This window comes from Chelonoidis abingdonii, chromosome 8 (genome assembly GCF_003597395.2).
Source record: "Chelonoidis abingdonii isolate Lonesome George chromosome 8, CheloAbing_2.0, whole genome shotgun sequence".
NCBI lineage: Eukaryota > Metazoa > Chordata > Testudines > Testudinidae > Chelonoidis > Chelonoidis abingdonii.
Window position 1 is genome coordinate 28,653,202 of NC_133776.1, and position 17,370 is coordinate 28,670,571.

Consider the following 17,370-nt stretch of genomic DNA (forward strand, 5'->3'; position numbering starts at 1 on the left):
GCTCTCAGTTATACTGTACATAGAACCCCATCGATTGAATGGGGCTTAAAGGAGTGTAATTTAGTGATAAACTTGCCCCATAGCTTGATAGGTGGATAAAATATTTGTGCATTTACTTGCCATTTCAAATAAATTCAGTAATGCACTGTGGGTCTCTGTCTCTTTAAGGTGAATTAGTGAGGCTATACTGTGTTACTGTACACACACACAGTGTGTGTGTGTGTGTGTAAATTAACAGCACCTTGTTAGTTCTTCTGATGTTCAGATTGAGATAGCATTCCCCACTGTAAACCCTTGTTTTTACGGGCATACAACTCAGTGCTGCAAATTCTTTCGTAAGTTGGCTCACACAATATCAGCAGTGATTTTTATCTCTTGAATTTTATTAAAGTTGGAAAAATGAAAGTGCTTGGCCTCAGATTTTTGTAGTCTTGAATAATTCCACCTGGGTTCTTCCAAGCAATTAGCTCTTAATGTGGTAAACAAAGATTTAATTACTACTACTTCATGGTCTGGAAAGACAATAAAAATTCATCAGTGTGTTTTCATTTCAGGAGGCATCTGGTGCTGGTGAAAACACATCTGAACACTTCCCATTTGGTGTGCCATTAAATATCTTAGTACAGCTGTTCTGAACATCCCATCCCAAGCTGGAATAGGAAGAGAAGTCCAGCCAGCCATTTCCCCTGTGGCCAGCCATAAGGATCTTCCGGAAGGTATGTGCTTTGGATCTTATCCCCCAGACTATTACACTCCTAACGTTAGACCCTCAACGCAAAATTGATGCAGGAAGGGATGACACAAACATCACTGACTGGATCCCAAGAGCTCCCTGTCCTTGGGTCTGTCTCACTACAGCTAGTGTTGGGTTAGAAGCTATACCAGTGTATAACAGAAATGGTTTGCTCCAGACTAGAGAGAGGATGTAAAGCCTTTTCTTCTAGGTGGATTAGCGGATTGGGACCTGGTGCACAAAGGCCTTCCTACATGAAGTCAGTAGGTGAGAGAGGAAATAAAACAAAGTTGTGGAACAGAGGACACAGAGAGGGCTGGAAAGTAGGGAATGTGCTATTGAGAGAGAGCTAAAGGGAAGAAAAGAAGAACAGGGACAGAGGGAGACGGATCAAAAAAGGTAGGGCAGAAAATAGAGGGAGTGGGAGATACAGAGGGCAAGGGGAAAGGGAACTGTAGCTAGCTTCAAATAGTTAAATAGTTTAAATGCAGTAGATCATGAAAACCACAAGAGGGAACTGATGAACCAAGAAGCAGCAGGTTACTGTCTCCAATGTATTTTCCTTGTATTAGCTGTGACACTCTGAGTATCTGCCCCAGGCCTGAAGAAGAGCTCTGAGTAAACTCAAAGTTTGTCTCTCTCACCAACAGAAGTCAGCGCAATAAAAGATATTACCCCATCCATCTTGTCTCTCTAATATCCTGGGACCAATATGGCTACAAGAACACTGCAAATTCCAGTGGTAAAAATCAACTTCAGAGAGTGCCTGTTTTAGTGAGCTGTGGGAGGACAGGAGTAACCATGAGGGAGCAAAGCGAGTAGAGGAGTGGGGATAAGGAAAGACCACAAGAGAAAGGGAAGGCAAAGTAAGGGGAGGAAAAGGGGGCAGAAGGGGCAGGAACAGACTCTTGTCTTGTTCCTCTTCCGAAAACGGAAGCAAGTCAGGACAGAAAAGTCATTACTGGATTGTTAAGAATTAGGGCTGGCTTCCCTCTGCCCTCTCCCTGCCGATCTCCCTTCCAGCACTTCCGTCTTTTCCATTCTGTCCCATGGATGTCCCAGTTGCCTGGGCCACTATCACTGTAGTCAGGGCTGTCCCTAGCTATTCTGGGGCCCTACGCATCCCCCCCGTGGGGATGGGGGATCCTCAGACCTCCATGGGGGAGAGTGGGAGGGCTGTCCCCAGGCCTCCATGGGGGGAGGCTGGCTTGGGGAGGAGGGGGAACCACTCATCAGTAGTCACTGGTGGCATGGCTGGGGCTGGGTCTGCACTACCCGCCGTCAGTGAGTGCAGACCCAGCCATGCTGCAGAGCTCAGGGGAGTGGGGGCAGGGCTGGGGCAGAGCAGGGACGGGGAACATGCAGGGTGGAGTGGAGCAGGGCGGGGACCCTGGGGAAGAGCCGGAGCAGGGGCTGGAGCAACATGCAGCTGCGCAGGGCACCAAATTTCCTGGTACCGTACGCAGCTACGTACTTTACATATGGGTAAGGACGGCCCTAACTGTAGGCTGTAACATACTGAAATACGTTAATGGTAATGAAGTGTCAGGATGTTGTTTCAAGGCCATTACTAGAGTTCATCACATTTTATCATTAGTGCTTGGGATTGCTGGAGTCTCACTGGAGAAAACCTCGAAAACAAATGGATGCCTCCAGCTATGCCAGTTTACACCTGCTGTGGATCTGTCCCTTCACCTAAAGAAAGTCTGCATGCAAAAGCATATATTTTTTTAAAAATGTTTCTTTTAAAATGACTCATTGAGATGGGCACAGGCCATAACTTGAATAACCAGTGTCACGCTGTCTGGAGTGGCTCACCATTGAGAGTGCCAGCCTCAGGGCAGACTGTCAAAAGCAAGGCAGACACCCGAAACTGGTGGTATGTTTTATAATTAGATTTCACCAACCCCCGCAAAAAATTGTGAACTCCTACATCACTGTAACATTCTTACCACAAAGTCACAGATTGTTCCCTTGGGGTATCCTCTCTATCTTGCCAGCTAGGCAAGCTGGACTTAGATCTGATAAATGGTCACTTACACCAAAAAAATCTCAAAATATTCAGGTTGCTTCCAGTCCCAAGACACCAGTCACTTACACCAGATCACTTTGTACCTTAGTTCTGATACCAAAAACATAGCCTGTAGCAAACCCTATAATAAACTATCTAGAGGTTTATTCACTAGGAAAAAGAACTGAAGGTTATTTACAGGTTAAAACAAGCAAGCACATATAATAAATGAGTTCCAGTCTGTGATTCAGTCGGTGACAGAGTCAGTAATCTGTCAACATTGAATGTCTTTTTAGGGGTTAACCCAAGCTGACCCTGGGGATCTCTGCTTTTTGTTTCTTAGCTCTTGCCCTTGTGAGAGTCCAAACAGCAAAAAAACAGAAAAATCTTCATGGTAGCTATTTTTATTTCTCCCTTCCAGCATTCCAACCGATGGGAGGAGGCCTTATGCACATACTTCTCCATGGGTGGATGGGGCAATTAACAAAGTTATTATGCTATGATGGCCCATAGTCCTCCTGGATGGGCAGGGGGAGCCATTCTTCCCATCTCAGTTCACTAGTTCAGAGCAGGCATTTTTACAATTATAAAACAAACTTACATTTTACCTTGTACCATGGAATACAGACATTACAAGTGAGATTAATGCATGCAGCAATTTACAAGCATTTCATAGAGTCTAAACGCTGAACACATCTGTCATGGTACAATTCCCCACTCTGAACCTTAGCGTCCAAGAGATGGGGTACCAGCATGAATTCCTCTAAGCTTGATTACCAGCTTAGAACCTGTAGTGCTGCCACCAACCAGGAATTCCAGTGCCTGGTACACTCTGGTCCCCCCAAAACCTTGCCCGGGGACCCCCCAGACCCGACCCTCTGGTCTTAACCAAGGAGCACGCCTTTCCCCACCGCTGCCTCTCCCAGGTTCCCTCCTGGTTACCCTGGAAGATCACTGTTTGAGTTCAAACTCCTTGAATCACAAACCAGAGAGGAAAATTCACCTCTCTTCCTCTTCTCTCTCCCCTCCCAGACTCTCCCTGAGAGAGAAAATATCCTATACAGAGAGAAAATTTACCTCTTCTCTCCCCTTCCCTCTTTCTCCCACCAATTTCCCTGGTGATCCAGCCCCAGTCCTTGTGGCGTCACATCCAGAATACAAAAACAATCAGTTCTTAACAAGAAACTTTTAATTAAAGGAGAAAACAGTTAAATTATCTTTGTAATTTTAAATGGAATTAGGTTACAGGTTTTTTAGCGAGAGACACTGGGATACCCTTCCAGCCTAGATTTCAAGTACAATTAAATCCTTTTACAAAAATCAAATTGAATTTCCTTCCAGCAAATGCCAATTGCAATAAAAGACAAAACATAGCCTATAATTCGCTTATCTTACCTTAGTAACTCACTATTGAGCTTATAAGGCTATATCAGGAGATTGGAGAGAACCTAGATTGAGTCTGGTCCCTCTGAGCCCCCAGATGTGACAACAACCAATATCTAACAAGCACACACAGAAATTCCCTCCCTCAAGATTTGAAAGTATCCTGTCCGCTGATTGGTCCTCTGGTCAGGTGACAGCCAGGCTTACTGAACTTGTTAACCCTTTACAGTGAAAAGAGATATAAAGTACTTCTGTTCTATTAACTCCTACTATTTGTTTATAACAACATCATTACAAGTATAATGGCTGTCTTGAACAATATTGACATATAAGTGATGTGGTCTGGTTTCCAGCTATGAATTTGTCAGTGCTCAGCTGATGCCTACAGATTTAGCAAGAGTGGGTGCCTAAAGTTAGACTGTAAGCTTTTCCAGGTGGGGACCTGTCTGTGCTGATAAATCCTTAGTACTCTCAGATTAAGGCATTTGTAGGGTCATCTTTTCTTCTGTGTCCCACCAAGTAAATTTTGATCAGCCAGGTTGCCCTTTCTTGCCTTCTTGAGGTTTAATCAGGAATGAGCTAGGACCGGGACTTCTCAGTTGTACAGCCAGGGCACATCTACTGGATATCAGAGTGCCTGGCTGTTTTAAAATCTCATTAATCCGTCCTATTTGTGTTAGTTTATTTCTGTTTTGGGTCAGGCTTATTTATGTAACTTCCCCTGTTTTCATCTACCCTTCTTCATAGATGAATAGAAATGCTTTGGCAGATGGTGAGGAGGTCTGTTTATTGGGCCCAGCTTGTGATAATTAATTATTGAATTATCATCAGAGCCAAAATGCCCTTTTAAAAAAATATTTGAATAAATGAGATGGGATCTGTATTATTAAGAGTTGATTTGCATTACCCGCTCAGCCATTATCCTTGGTTTGCAACACTGCTGAGAAATGATATTGATGTCATAACAGAGGGTCACAAATTCAAGTAGAAACAAACAGCAGAAGCAGATGACCACAAGTAATAAATAACTATAATTCTTAAAACAAACATTCAGCCCTTTATAATCAAATTAAAAACAAATAAAAAAGGCAAGAAACTCTCCAGAAAGGATGTGACCTAGAAGCGGAACTAACTAGAATATCCATCAATATGTTTGATGAGGTATCAGCTGCTTTTTCAGGGAGCAGCTTGTGAATGTGTGGCAGGAATTTACACCAGGATTTAAATAACACCCGAGTCACTCTTGGAAGGCTCAAGGAACCTAGTGAGTGGAATATGACAACCTTTTCGTAAATAATGTAATCTACTTTCAGTCAGGAAAGACAGTGGATATGAATTGTCAAATCGTCCACTGACCCAATGATTACAGAGCTATATAATTCAGCTTAATATAGATTTACACTAATGCTATTGTCAAGTCTCTTTCCTTCCCACGAAGCAGGTGCTGCATGTATATAGACATGTATATAGTTTCCTGTTTCTCTTTGTCACCACTTTCTCAAGCAGTGTCCACAGCTGCTGGAGGTTAGAGTGCAGCATGAATCAGTTTATGTGGCACAATTGTGCACTGTCGATTGATTGGATGTGCAAATGTGTTTGGATCTGATGCAGAGGTTGCTTTTCTGATTCTAACAAAATGGTGGTATGTCAAGGTAAACTGTTAAGGAAATGAAAACATTTCTTGCTAACCACAAGACCACAATACTGCAGCATACAGTAGGCAAGGGTACGATTGAATGCCTGCCTTGTAAATGAATCAGGAAGCCTTGTTATAGAGCCTCATCTGAAGCCCATTGAAATGAATGGGAGTCTTTCCACTGGCTTCAATAAGCTTTAGCTCAGACTCTTTAAAACAGAGGGACACACATTCCATTCAGTCCTATACATTATTTCAAAGCCTTGGGGATGCAGAATGAGGCACTGCTAATTCTTAACTTCTTGCCATTATAGCTGCAAAGTAGTGACAATGAAGAAGTAAACAATTACTTTGGTTCTATCTCAGAGAGAAAATTTGCTAAAGCCCTGCAGTGAAGTCTATGGCAACCTGCAGGTTCTTGCAGGTTTTCAATAGAAGTACTGTATACAAGACCACTCTGCCTGTGGTGTGATTGCCTGCAATTTCTGTGAGATTGCTACAGTTTTATTTTTAGCACATGGCACTGTATAGAGTTAGCAGTTCCTGATCCATAAATGTGTCTCTTTGTGTTGGTACATTCAGTAAAGCCTCAGCCAGGGTCGGCTTTAGGCCGATTCCCCAGAATTGGGCCCTGTGCCTTAGGCGCCTTTTTAATTTTTTTACTCACCCGGCGGCAGTCCAGGTTTTCGGCAGCATTTCGGTGGCGGGGGATCCTTCACTAGCTCCGGGTTTTCGGCAGCATTTCGACAGTGGGGGATCCTTCACGCGCTCCGGGTCTTCAGTGGCATTTCGGAGGTGGGGGGTCCTTCAGTGCCATGAAAGACCCGGAGAGAGAGAAGGACCTTCCGCCGCCGAAGTGCCGCCAAAGACCCAGACCGCCGCCAGGTATTGGAATCGGGCCCCACAGTTCCTAAAGCCGGCCCTGGCCTCAGCTCTTCTACACCTTGGAATCAGTCAAATATTGGTCACGTGTACCTTCTTAGTCTTTTTCTCTCGTGCTTTTGTTTAAACATCCTTCTTGTTTTCAATCTGACCAGCAATTTGATTTGTATTGCCTGATCTTGGTTTCATACTGCTGCTGCAGCTTCCCAAGGTTTCAGCCCCTTATACATTTATATGACTAAATGCTATGATGTAATGTAGCTGTGTCAGCCCCAGGATGTTAGAGAGACAAGTGGATAAGGTTGTATCTTTTACTGGATCACCTTTTGTTGGGGTGAGAGACAAGTTTTTGATCTTGAACAGAGCTTTTCTTCAGGTCTGGAAAACTAAGGACATATTTACACTTAAAACGCTGTTGTAGCGCTTTAATGAAAATACTCTATGCCATCGGGAGAGAGCTCTCCCACTTGTGTAGTTAATCCACCTCTCTGAGAGGCAAAAGCTATGTTAGTGAAGAAGCTCTCGCACTATCTTAGAGCTTTCTACATGGCGATTAGGTTGGTATAACTACGTCACTCAGGAGTGTGGATTTTTCACCCCCCTGGGTAATGTAGTTATACTGATATAGGTCTGTAGCAGGGGTGGGCAAACTTTTTGGGCTGAGGCAGGGCCACATCTGGGTGGGGAAATTGTATGCAGGGCCAGGGCAGGGGGTTGAGGTGCAGGAGGAAGTGCGGGGTGTGGAAGGGAGTGTGGTATGCAGGAAGGGGCTCACGGCAAGGGATTGGGGCAGAGGAAGGGTGCAGGGTATATGGGGGCTCAGGGAAGGGGCTTGGGGTGCAGGGAGGGGGCTCAGAGCAGGGGTGCAGGAGGGTGCAGACTGTGGAAGGGGGCTCAGGGCAGGGGGTTGGGGTGCAGGAGGAGTGTGGGGTATATGAGGGGGCTCAGGGCAGGGAGTTGGGGTACATGAGTGGAGGAGGCAGGGGGCTTAGAGCAGGGAGTTGGGGGTGGGGTACAGGACGGGTGTGGGGTACATGAGGGGGCTCAGGGGAGGGGCTTGGTGTGCAGGAGGGGGCTCAGGGCAGGGGTGCAAGAGGGGTGCAGACTGTGGAAGGGGGCTCAGGGCAGGAGGTTGGGGTGCAAGAGGGAGTGCAGGGTGTGGGAGGGGGTATGGTGTGCAGGAAGGGGCTCAGGGCAAGGGATTGGGGCAGAGGAAGGGTGCAGGAAAGGGGCTTGGAGTGCAGGAGGGGTGCAGACTGTGGAAGGGGGCTCAGGGCAGGGGGTTGGGGCAGGAGGGGTGTGGGGTTTACGAGGGGGCTCAGGGCAGGGAGGTGGGGTTCATGAGGGGTGGAGGCAGGGGGCTTAGGGCAGGGAGTTGGGGGTTGGGGTGTAGGAGGGGTGCAGAGTGTATGAGAGGGCTCAGGGCCAGGGGCGGCTCTAGCTTTTTTGCCGCCCCAAGCATGGTAGGCAGGCTGTCTTCAGTGGCGTCCCTATGGGAGGTCTCGGTCCCGCGGATTCAGCGTACCTGCTGCCGAATTGCCACCAAATACGCGGGACCGATGGACCTCCCACAGGAAAGCTGCCGAAGGCAGCCTGACTGCCGCCCTCACAGCGACCGGCAGGGCACCCCCCGTGGCTTGCCACCCCAGGCATGCGCTTGGTGTGCTGGTGCCTGGAGCTGCTGCTGCTCAGGGCAGGGAGTTGGGGTGCAGGAGAGGTGCGAGGTGCAAGCAGGGGGCTTAGGGCAGGGAGTCGGGGGGCGGGGTACAGGAGGGGTTCGGGCACCAGCCCGGCGTCGCTTACCTAAAGTGGCTCTGGAGTGACAGCGGCGCGCACCAGGGTCAGGGCAGGCTCCCTGCATGCCTGCTCTGGTCCCATTCCATGCCGTGCGCTGCCCTTGCCGCGCCTCCAGGTAACTCCCCTGAAGCTCCCATTGGCCGTAGTTCCCCAATCTCGGCCAATGGGAGCTGCGGGGAGCAGTGCCGGGAGGCAAGGGCAATGCATGGAGCCCTCTACCCTCCCGCCCGGGGGCCGCGGTGCCGGTCACTTCTGAGAGTGATACGGGGCCCGCAGCACCATGGGGGGCAATCCCATGGGCTTGATCCAGCCTGCAGGCCGTAGTTTGCCCATCCCTGGTCTGTAGTGTAGACCAGACCTTTCTCAGAGTGTCACAGCAAAATACAAGGTGGAATAGATTGTTTAGCATAAGTAGTTAACACACATTTCAAGGAACCATTCAGGGTGAAGTCGCCCATTAACGCCCCTCCATTCATAGGAAGGAAAGGAGGGGGAAGGAAACAGCTGTGGGGATTAGTTGGTTTCAGATTGTTGTAATAAGCCATAAATCTGTGTGTCTATTCAGCCCATGATTTTTAGTCTCTAGTAAAGTTAAGAATTTAAGCGCCCAGACTCATCTTTTGAAAGTTTTGTGCAGGTATCCATGAGAACTGATAGGTCAGATACAGAGTGATCACTTTGTGAAAAGTGTTCACCCACAGGTGATGTGGTGTTTTTGTCTTTTATCATTTTCCTGTGTGAATATCATCAAACAATTCACACTCACACTTTTGTCTTTTATCATTTTCCTGTGTGAATATCATCAAACAACCCACACTCGTGGGGACCCCATCCTGAAATAAATTTTTCCTGACCCCCCTCTTCTGAACTTGAAACAACCTCCCAACCTCTCCAAGCTCATCATCAGAAGCAAGCTCCCCACAGACCAGGACACACCAACTCAAAGCAGCACCAAACCCTGCCAGAACAACAGATACAAAACCTGCAGACATGTCTCAACTACTACAATGATCAACACCTCCCACAACACACTTTTGAAGATTCATGGCTACTACACATGTCTATTACAACATGTGGTGTACCTCATTCAGTGCACTGAATGCCTCAATAACAACCATGTTAGTGAAACCAGACAATCTCTATGCTCTCCAATGAACTCACACAGGAAAATGATAAAAGACACTGTGTAAGATCGAAAGCTTGTCTCTCTCACCAGCAGAAGTTGGTCCAGTAAACGATATTACCTCACCCCCCTTGTCTTTCTAAATGCTATGACTCATTTGGAAGGAATGAAAATGATGTGAGTAATTTTTCACCTTGTCTGTGACTGAGTCAAGCTTGGTTCTGTCTGCTGTGTATAGACATCATTGATTCTGGGCCTGGTTCTGTTGTTATGTGCATCAGTGTGGAGGAACACTACTGAAGCCTCTGGAGTTATTCTACTGTGATACTAGTGCAAGATAAGAATCAAGCCCACTATGTCATTTTTTTGAGAGAAGGTTTGCCCCAGTGCATTCACAAAATGTTCCCCTTCTCCTCTAGCTGTGCCCTGTGTACTGTATGTACATCTGGCTGCTGCCCTCCTTCCCATACGATTCAGTGGTTCTATGTGCTTTTGGGATCCCTTAGGATGAAGGGTACTATTTGTCATCCTTATGTAAAAGTTGAGCAGCACATATTCAGCAATTAGTCTCCCTGATTTCAGTGGCATCTGTTTCTGGGGTAAGTAGTACCTTAATGTAACATGAGTAAGGGTGGCCGAATCTAACCCAAGGGAAGCTAACAAGAGTCACTCAATGGAGCATCCCATTCGATATGTACTTCTTCTTTCCATTGCTATTCAAAGGAATGAAGAAATCCATCCAGAATGGTAGTGAGACATGCTGCTGCTAAACTATCAAGATAAGTAGGTGTCAGATTTTAGAAGGTTTAAAATCAGCTGCTTAGAGGTCAAATCTATGGTTTTGGTTGAATGACATAATTAACTCTTTTCAAGAAAAACTGTCCACACTTCCATTGGTGTTAGAATTCTTTGTTTGCTGAGGATAGAAATGTCTTATAAGATAGTAGTCTATTTGCTAGTCTATTCTACCATGCTTCCCAGTGTTTGAATCTATGTTTATTATCTTCTGAAATGTCCCTAGAAAATGTCCATGTGTGTATTATTAGAAATTATGGAGTTTATTTGTGTTTATTAAATATCTGCAATTTATAGTTGTTCTTAAATTCCCTCATGTAAGCAATTCTATCAGTCTGAGAACCATGAATCAAATAAGTCTGCTTGATATTGATATCATTGAGAGGACTGACATTTCACTGTTGGTGTAGAGTACAAAACAGCTTCAGACCCTGCAATTCTCACAGCACTCAGTTTTGCATCTGAAATTTGTGCAGTCAGATCCATTCTCTGAATGGATCTGCTAGCATGGTTTGGGGATGAGAGCACAAAACATGTTAGGGTCCAGTGTGGGCCCATTTAAAACAAATTGCAAAAAGTAGACCTCTTTGGTTAATATTTAATCAAAAATGTCAGGCTTCTGGCTGGATTAAGCTCATTGTTCCTGGATCACTTACCATTTTGTTAAGCAGTCCAAAAGTAGCGCCACTTGGTTTTGGGCTGTGTTGCAAACAATCACTGCCCCTAGCATTAAACATAATCAAAACCTTTTTCTTTCATCTTCAAGTGATTTTTAATCTTCTCTTAGTAAATGCTACTTGTACAGACTGTCTCCACATGTATGAAGTTATCAATTGTACTAATTCAAAAGACTGGAAGTGCAATTAACTCTCTAGATCTAGAGAACTATGATTTACAGTTTACAGAGAGTGGGGCAGCACTTGGGGGCTATAAAGGATGAGAGGGAGACCCAGGAAGAGGGCTAGACTTGTGAATCATAACTAGGAGAGAGAGAGATGTTCACTGGGAGTCGGGTAGGTAAGAACCATCAGAAACTGTATGTTTAGGATCTGGGAGAAGACAAAGAAACTAATAAGAGGTTTGCTGGATGATGTTCCTAAGCCAGAGAGCTGGTCTGGAGAGGGCTGAGGGCCAGGGCAGTGGCTGCAGCAGAGGAGGAAGCTGCCTGCTGGCTCTGAGCTGGAGCCAAGGGCCAAAAAGCCCTCAAGGCAGGGGAGGAGCCTAACCATTGATGTCTCCAGGGTCAGAGAGCTGGGCCTAGAGGAACTATGAGAGAATCAGGGGAGTGAGGGATGCTCACCTGACGAGGAGGCTCCCCAATAGAATGGTTGTGGGGGTTCCTGCTGGGAAGAGTGGGGTTGGACTCCGTTTGGAAGGGATGGGGTGGCTGGTCCTGTTAAAAAAGACTGGGAGTTCAGGAGTGGTTGAAGGCACTGGTGTGTGATATGTGGGTCCTTGTAGGATGAAACAACAGTGATCTTAATGGCTGCTCTCACTTGGGAGAGAAATGGTTGGGGAGTTTCATTATGGACTGTTTTTGCACAGCTTTATGGTAGGTCACAACCATTTGTCAAACTAAATCATTCCTTGACAGACTTTGAGACACACTTGCTGTCTTCAATCTGTTCTATAGTTTCTGGCACATACTTTCAGTGCTCACTTTCCAAATCTGTTTCACATTTCCATGAGTTTCGTCATGCTTTCTAGTAGCAAAGCCCCCATACAATTTAATTGTTGACAGCTGTCATGAAAAGTATTTTGTGATTCCTTTGTTGTTCCTCTTGTTGAGTATGTGGAATTGCGCCATTAAGAACTACTTGGCTGTGTCACACATACAAGGAAGTTTTCTGATTGTTTAAATGTTTTTTAAAAATTGTTATTTTTATCCTATTCATAGGTAAATAGCCATTAAAACAGGCAGATAAAGGTCTGTAAATGCAGAAAAATTATGCAGATTATTGGTCCAATAATTCCATACACATGTGTATGTAGAGGTATTTATTGTTATAAACTGATCCAGAAAGGACAATAGTTAGTGGTGGTGTTTCTGCCTACTTGTCCCACACAGATGATTCAATTACTTGGGCTGTCTTTGGGCAGCAAGGGGGGCAGTGTGTGTGTGTGTGTGTGTGTATCTCACTCTATATGAATGAGACCGACACCCTGCATACATACAGCACAACACAGTGCGGTGTTGGCAAAAGGCTGTTGTCTTCTATGTTTCTTGAGCTGTTCAGCACTGCACGCACACCCTCTAGTCAAGCATTTTACTTGATGCTTCAGTGGTGGGCACATAAATACCTGGCTAAACAGAAGTGGTTCATTCTTTCCTTTGCTTTTTTAGAAAATATCTATGTCATAGGTGGTGACAAAAAATTCAGCCATCCAAAATCATTCCTACTTGTTATTTGACCAAAAAATCACTATGTTGAATACATTCTTTATACCAGAGAGGTAGAACAAAGACCAGTGCTCAACAGTGTGTCCAGGTAGCGATGGGTATCACAGACCGGGGGAGGCTGTGCCTCCCACAACAGTCTGGTGTGGCCCTGCCCATGCTATGCCCCTAGGCCCCTTCCTGCAATTCCTTCCCGGTTCCCCCCCTTCCATAGTCCAGGTTGGCTAGGGCTGGGATGAGCCAGCAGGCTGGTGCCACAGGAACTCGGGGTGGCTGGGGTTGGAGCCGAGCTCAGGGCACTGGGACTGTGCCGCCTGGGGTTGGGGGCCCACCTGGAGCTCTGTGGCTGGGAGCTCTGTGGCCACACTGCTCAGCAGCCCTAAGTTCTGGGGCTGGGGGCTATGCAGCTGTGCCACCCAGAATTCCGGGGCTGGGGTTGGGGGCCCACTCAGAGCTCCAGGGCTGGGGGCGCTCAGGTGGCCTGGGACTGGGGCGGGGGAATTGTGGGGGTGCTCTGGGCTCCTACGGGAGAGGGAAGGCAGAAGGGGAAGGCAAGGGGTGGAGCCTGAGGCAGAAGAGGAGGGGCCAGGGGCTAACTGGTTCACCGGCCACCCATGCTGTGGTCTGTCCAATAAAGCTTGCATTCTGTAAAGCTCTAAGGAGAAAACTCTTCTCTCACATCTGCCAGGCACACAGCTCAGATCTGATAAGCCTGCTCTGTGCTGAATTCCTACTGAGGATGTACAGTATAGATATACAGTATAGTATAGAGTGGATGGTGTGACAAAGTCCCCCCGGGGTGCCCTCTGGAATTGGGGTACCACTGAACCCCCCTGAACTACCATCTAGGCTCCCTTTATCCTGTATTGCTGTGACAAGCTGCCAAGCCCTCTCCAGCACACATACACACCCAGCTGCAGTTACATGCAGATGCTGTAACCAGCCCTACACGGGAAGGCTCCAGCTAGAGAGCTTCCTAGCTACTCAGGCATGCACCCCCTCTGGAATGTAAACCCAAAATTATACTGTCTTGCACTGCATGGGGAACTGTACAGCGTAAGCTCATGAAATTTGCCCCCTCTCTCAATGTGGAGAAATACACAACAGCTTTCTGCCCCGTTTTATGACTCCCACACACTGGTTTTAGACAAAGCAAAAACAAGTTTATTAATTACAAAAGATAGATTTTAAGTGATTATAAAGGGATAGCAAATAGATCAAAGCATATTACAAAGCAAATAAACAAAAACACAAACTAAGCTTAATATACCAAAGAGATTGGATATGAATAGCAGATCCTCACCCTAAGTGATGATACAAGCAGGCTGCAGACTCGTAAGGGGCAAGTTGCACTTGCTTACAGCTTGGAATCCCCAGGTGTTCCATTCATAGGCTAAAAATGTCATTAGCCTGGGTCCTGCACTTCCCCCAGTTCAGTCTTTGTTCCTCAGGTGTTTCCAGGAGTCTCTTTGGGTGGGGAGTCCGTGAAGAACCATGATGGTGTCACTCTCCTGCCTTATACAGCTTTTGTGTATGTTGGGAACCCTTTGTTTCAAAGCTTGATTCCCACGCCAGCCGGTGGAAAAATACTGATATCCTATGATGGAATCCAGCACCAAGTGACCTGGTCACATGTCCCTGTATTGTCACAGCAGCCATTACTCAGAGGTTGTCTGGAGCTTCTTCAGGACAGCTGTCCAGGTGGGAAATAAGCTTCTTTTAAGGCCTGTTGTTTTCTCTAATAGCCCTTTCCCACCCAATCTTTCAGAATGAAAGCATCTTGTCTAGTGGGTATTCCCCAGGTGTAAACACATTTGTAATATAGATACATAGTCAATATTCCTAACTTCAGATACAAAAATGATACATGCATAGAAATAGGATAATCATATTCAGTAAAGCATAAACTTTCCACTGATATCTAACATGACCTATCTTGCATAAAATACCTCAGAATTATACCTTAATCGTATCATAATATCACTATGAAGAATATGGGGAGCAGTGTTGCAGACGGCACATGTGTAAACTCTCACTGACATCAGTGACCTGCGGAGCAGTATGTCACTCAAGCTTCACTGTGGAGATCTGAGACCAGAATTTTTAACCCATTGATGTTCATGCGAGTGCAGAGTGACCTGCGTCTTCGATATCAGTAAATTGCTTGGGGAAGAAAATGGCAATTGTTTGATAAATACTGTTACATCTTTTACAAAAGATCCTACAATGATTGTTTCTCTGGCACCCTGATTGTACACACTGCTTTAGAGTAGTAAAAATATACAAAGAGGGTTGCTGTCTGACACACCTGTATACACACCACTCTTTTGTCTGTCTTTTCTGTTTAGAATGTGGGCTTATTGGACAGGGACGGACTCTTCCTGTGCATGTTTTAGTCTTTAGTTAATCGTTTATTTTCTCCTCGCTGGAGTAGGGTTACCAGATATCCCGATAAAATCGGGACTGTCTCGATTTTCAGGAGTTTGTCCCGCGTCCTGACCAGAGTACGGTCGAGTTGCCATTTGTCCCGATATTTTGTTTCCTGGTCTTCGGCGGCAATTCAGTGGAGAGTCCTTCAGTCACGGACGGTCTTTGGTGGTATTTCAGTGGCGGGTGCTTCTGTCTTTGACGGCAAGGTTTATTACCCCTCACCGAAATACCACCAAAGACCGTCCGCGACTGAAGGGCTCTCCGCCGAATTGCCACCGAACTCCCAGATGGGTGAGTGTAAAAAAACAAACAAACAAACAAAAAAAAATGCCCCCCATCCCCCCCGCTGCAGTCCCAATATTTTCCCCTTAACATCTGGTCACCTTACACTGGAGTAAGTGATAACTGGTAATTTTGCTATAGGCCAATAAATATGATCATATTGTTTATTTTTACCTACATAATATATGACAGCAGATGGAGCTCTTTCTTCATCTATTCATGTGTGCTTTAACGTTAGTACTCTCATAAATTCTACTGTTGTAATTACTCTGTCAGCACCTGCTACTGCTGCTCTATGTACTGTATCTTGCCAGTTTGATATCATTCTACAGCACTAAAACTTGTGGGGGAGAAAATTGATCCAGAACTGCTTCACCTTTCCCTTCCCTTCTAGTAACTATTGTGCAATCTTCTTGCTTTTTGATATATTTTTAACTTTCAACAAGGTTTAGAGGGAATCCAATGACAATTTCTCTTGTTTTTTTCTAAGCATGGTTTTATTTTTGTGGCAACACAAGGATCAAAAGTCCCTTGCCAAATCTGAAGAGAAATTGTCTACTTTCAGTGGAGCGTGAAGCAGATATTATCAAGAAGATTTTGACGGGTTTGTGGGTAAAGCACAGAATTGAAAGTCAAGAGATCTGGCCCCAAATCTCAGTTGGTGTAAGTCAGGATAGCTCCACTGAAGTCATCTTACACCAGCTGAGAACCAGCTCCTGGTCAGCCCTGCCACAGACTTCCTGTGTGACCTTGGTAAAGTCACCTTAACTCTTCTGTACCTCAGTTTCCCCATCTGTAAAATGAGATAACTATATCATAAGGGTGCTCTGAGGTTTAACATTTGGAAAATGCTTTCATATATGAAATGCTGAGTGTTGATCACAGCCATAAAATCAGTCTGTGCATGATACTTAGCTTTCCCTCCTTTCCTCTCAGCCTGAGACTTATTTACATCCCTATGTAAACAAGAGGAATATAAAGTAACTGGATGTTTGTTTGTCTCACTCCTCCACCCTTCATGTGTTACTGGGGCCCTGATTCTGCAACTCCTCAGTGGGGCTTTATGTGGTCATAATAGTCAGCTCATGTTCTATCAATGGCAGGATCAGAGCCTTAGACTGGACATCCTGCAGAGCAAGGACCATGACTCCATCTGTTTGTGGCAACTCAGAGTTTCATCCCCTAGGTTCTGTTGCTGGGGATGTTACTAACTCATTTTAAATCCCTGATCACTTCAGGCACTCATGTGTAAGAATGTTTAACCAAAGCCAGGCACCTAAACATGGCCTGATCTTTCAGAGATGCTGAGTACCTAAAAATCTAACTGAATCTCAGTTCCTCTGAAAATCAGGCCACTTGTGTAGGTGTCTCCTTATGGGTTTAGGTAAGTAACTTTAGGCACCTACATTAGAAAATGTTACCCTTAAAGTCAGTGCACCTAAAACTATCTTCAAAATGGGTATAATCTCTATTTCCTGCTACTGTCAGGGAGAGTAGGCATCAGTAGGCTCTACGCTCTGAGAGAGAGAAGCAAAAGCCAGGAATCCCTTTGGGGAAAGAAACTGTCAGATTCCAACACAGGAGAAACCCTCAACCTTCCTCTGCTTCAGTGGGTATGTCTATACTACGGGATTATTCTGATTTTACAGAATCCGGGTTTTTAAAACAGATTGTATAAAGTCGAGTGCACGCGGCCACACTAAGCACATTAATTCAGCGGGGTGCATCCATGTACCGAGGCTAGCATCAATTTTTGGAGCGTTGCACTGTGGGTAGCTATCCCATAGTTCCTGCAGTCTCCCCCGCCCATTGGAATTCTGGGTTGAGATCCCAATGCATGATGGGGCAAAAACAGTGTCGCGGGTGATTCTGGGTAAATGTCATCACTCAATCCTTCCTC

General features: G+C 45.7%; 1 long non-coding RNA gene across 5 annotated transcripts in view; it reads left to right on the plus strand.

Annotated features, from left to right (window-relative positions):
- Positions 1–17,370, plus strand: part of LOC116839935 (uncharacterized) — a 157,469-nt gene that overhangs the window by 85,996 nt on the left and 54,103 nt on the right. For all 5 annotated transcript variants that reach the window (XR_012656363.1, XR_012656366.1, XR_012656367.1 and 2 more), the window contains one exon: positions 555–716. This is a non-coding gene — a long non-coding RNA (uncharacterized LOC116839935). The remainder of the gene's footprint in view (positions 1–554; positions 717–17,370) is intronic.